Raw genomic sequence first — 3442 nt, forward strand, 5'->3', positions numbered from 1 at the left:
TTTCTTGTTGATCGTCCGTTTCTTTCATGCAACTCCAATTTTCATGTGACCCACCACACCCTTCACAAGCCATAACCGAGACTGTTTTTGTCATTTCTAATTTTTTTATTTTTGAAGAAAGGGCCTCGATTTGGGCTTGTAAAGAGGTCCTTTCGTCGACCTTATGGGCGCCCGGGGCGATAGACTTATTTCCCCGGGGAGTGTGCCATTGAAAATTGGTTTGAGCGATTTCCTCAATCTGATTATATATTTCGTGTGGGCGTCGATTACCTAAAAGTCCCCCGGAGCTAGAATCAAGTGTCTGCCTAGTGTGTGGCAACAATCCATTGTAGAAAGTGGATACTTGTTGCCATATTGCGAGGCCGTGATGAGGACACTTGCGTAATAGCTCCTTGAACCTTTCCCAAGTTTCATATAAGGATTCCCCGTCCTCTTGTGAGTACGTATTAATTTCAGCCATTAATTTAGCAGTTTTAGAAGGAGGGAAATACTTATATAGAAACTTTTGGGCTAGTTCATCCCAGGTGTTTACCGATCCAGCTGGGAGGGTGTTGAGCCAAGCTTTCGCTCGGTCTTTTAGTGAGAATGGAAACATACGGAGGCGGATGGCGTCGTTTGATGCTCCATTGATCCGAAAGGTATCACATATTTCTAAAAAATTAGTTATATGTAGATGAGGATCCTCGTCCGCAAGCCCGTGGAAGGTTGCGGAGTTTTGGAGCATTTGTATCAAATGCGGTCGAAGTTCAAAGTTATTGGCCTCGACATTCGGAGCATTGATAGCGGCGCCTAGATTACCTACGGTGGGTCGTAGATAATCCATAAGGGTACGTTGGTCCGCCATTGGGGGTGTATCACCCGAAACCTTCTCTTGGTTCTTGGCTTTTAACCTTTTTCTGAGAAAGCGTTCGGGTTCTTCTAGCGGTTCCTTTATGTCTTTATTGGAACTGGAGCTCATACACTACGCGAAGATGGCGTCGGGTTCCAAGTCCTGCAATAAAAACAGAAAATAATGTCGGTCATAAGGTTCACCACGGCCCCGTGTTGAGCGAACACGGCCCCGTGGTCGGAATTACAGTGATTGTTTTTCAGATCCCAGTTACTGGAAGTTGGACACGGCCCCGTGTTGCACCGACACGGCCCCGTGGTCAGCCTTCTGTAACTTGAAAAGCAAAAACTGCCAGTAACGTTGCTGAGCACGGCCCGTGTCCGACCAGGCACGGCCCCGTGCTGAGCTCTGCAGAAGCTGAAAAATCTAAAAAAAAAAAAAATCCTAAAAAAATTAAAGAAAAATAAAAATATGATTAGGCCGTTGATTCCTAACTTTCTTAAAATCCTTATGTCCCCGGCAACGGCGCCAAAAACTTGATGTGCGTGAAGTGTGTTATATTTTTTATGTATATTTAAGCCCTTTTTACACTTTTAGCCAAGTTTTAAATTTATAAAACACGATATTCACTAACACTAAACACACATATGGGCAAGTGCACCCATCGTGGACGTAGTATTGTGTTGGTAAGATACCGAGGTCGTCCAAGGACACAAGAGCTTTTAATACCGGTTTATCCTCAACGTATAATCAAATCAAAAAGTTAGAAAAATGTTTTAAACTAAGAAAAATAAAATCTAACTAAATGCTGAAAAATAAAATAAAATAAAAACAGATAGACAAGATGAATCACTTGGATCCGACACGTGTATTAGTATAACCTTTGATTATTTTCGCACTTTTGCACTTGTTTAAGAGATTATCTTAGTTATTGTAGTAGGCCCCTCTTTTGAAGGCGACGTTACCCTCAACCCAGTAGTTTGAGTCAGCAAGGATACAATCCTAAAGGGTCGGATTATTGAAAGATAATGAATTAAGTTATTAATGCAAATTATGGTAGGCCCCGCTTTTGGCGGTGACGTTACCCTCGGCTAAGTAGTCTGAGTCAGCAGGGATACAGTCCTAAATAGCCGGGTTATAGTATTAATAGTAGTTAACTTATGAGGGGGTCAAAGAGTTTGGATCCCCGCCATCCAATACCTATGGGCATTGAAGGAGATCCTACTAAATTTGACCCAGGTCCCAAGCAGGACCTCTAAACGCTGAACAAGGGCAAGACCCTTACCAAACCGTTCCCTTAACCCCCGACCAGGTAGCCAACATACCTCCATATAGACCGTGGAGATATGAATGGTGAAAATCTTTTATTTTATATAGACAGTAAAATAATGCCAAGACACCACGGACAAACGATAAGGAAAGATCACCTTCAACATAAGTAACTAGTTATTAAAGTCATTAATACAAAACCAAATAAAAAGTGCAAAAGATTAAAAATAAAAAGTATTCTACTAAACACTTGTCTTCACCAAGTGATGTAAGAGACTTAGGCAAACATGGCCTTGATTGTCAAGAACTCTTACGATCAATCTTGGATCCCGAGACGACTCACACACTCTATGATGGACAATGGATGATGGTGTTATGGTGGTGGTGGGTGGTGGATGAAGTGTGAGAGAGGTGGTGTGCCAAGGGATGAGAGAGAATGAAACCAAGCTCCTCTATTTATAGGCTGAACAGAACGCTGGACACGGCCCCGTGCCCGTCTGACATTCTCTCTCTTCATTAATTGTAATTGCGAATTACAATTAATGCGCCTGCTGTACTTTCACCACGCCCCCGTGCTCGCTGGACACGGCCCCGTGGTGAGCAATGGAAGCTTCTACTGATTTGTCTTTTCTGCTGCTTCCTGGGCACGCCCCCGTGTTCGCTGGACACGGGGCGTGTTCAGACTCTGTTTCTTCTCCTTTGCCTTGGGAGGTGCCGTTGAGGGTCCGGGCAGTCCACTTTTGTTCCTTTTCTTGTATTTATGGTAGAATTAGCTGTCTTTTTGCTTCTTTTGTGATTTTGAGCTCATTTCATCCTGAAAATACAAAAGGAAGACAAAAACACTCTTTTTCCAACATAAGTACTTAAAAAGGGTTAGTTTTATGCCTTAATTAATGTGATTTATATGTTGCATTTTACACACATCACCCATTACATTTGTCGCATAGTGGTGCCGTTCCCTTGTATTGCTTCTTAGCAGGTGGTGTTGCCTCTTGGCTAGGTCCTGCTGGATTAGGTGTAACTGCTGCGGGTTTCCTTGAAGCCTTACGCTTCCTTGATTTTGGTGCAGGCTTGACTTCTACTTCCTTTGGTGACTCTTGAGTGGCTCCATTTTTGAGACGAGACATGGCAATGCCTTGATCCACGGACTTCAGTATCACTTCGCCTATTTGTTGGGCAAGTTTGGCTGCTTGCTCGGACATTTGACCGTTGCTGAGGTAAAGAGACATTCTAGAAGAAAATGAAAGACATAGGAAGAAGCAAGTGAAAGGTTATCGGGTGATCAAAACAAAATGACAACGCATAGAAATTGCGATCATTTGTTTGTTACCTAAGGCAAACAAA

The 3442-nt window shown here is 43.0% G+C and overlaps 1 non-coding gene across 1 annotated transcript; it reads left to right on the top strand.

The window, feature by feature from the left end:
- Nucleotides 1–359: 359 nt before the first annotated feature.
- LOC118484508 lies at nt 360–466 on the top strand. Its single transcript, XR_004873618.1, has one exon. It is a non-coding gene; the product is annotated as a small nucleolar RNA R71 (small nucleolar RNA).
- Nucleotides 467–3442: the final 2976 nt, after the last annotated feature.

Source organism: Helianthus annuus, chromosome 11 (genome assembly GCF_002127325.2).
Source record: "Helianthus annuus cultivar XRQ/B chromosome 11, HanXRQr2.0-SUNRISE, whole genome shotgun sequence".
In the NCBI taxonomy this organism is placed as follows: domain Eukaryota; kingdom Viridiplantae; phylum Streptophyta; class Magnoliopsida; order Asterales; family Asteraceae; genus Helianthus; species Helianthus annuus.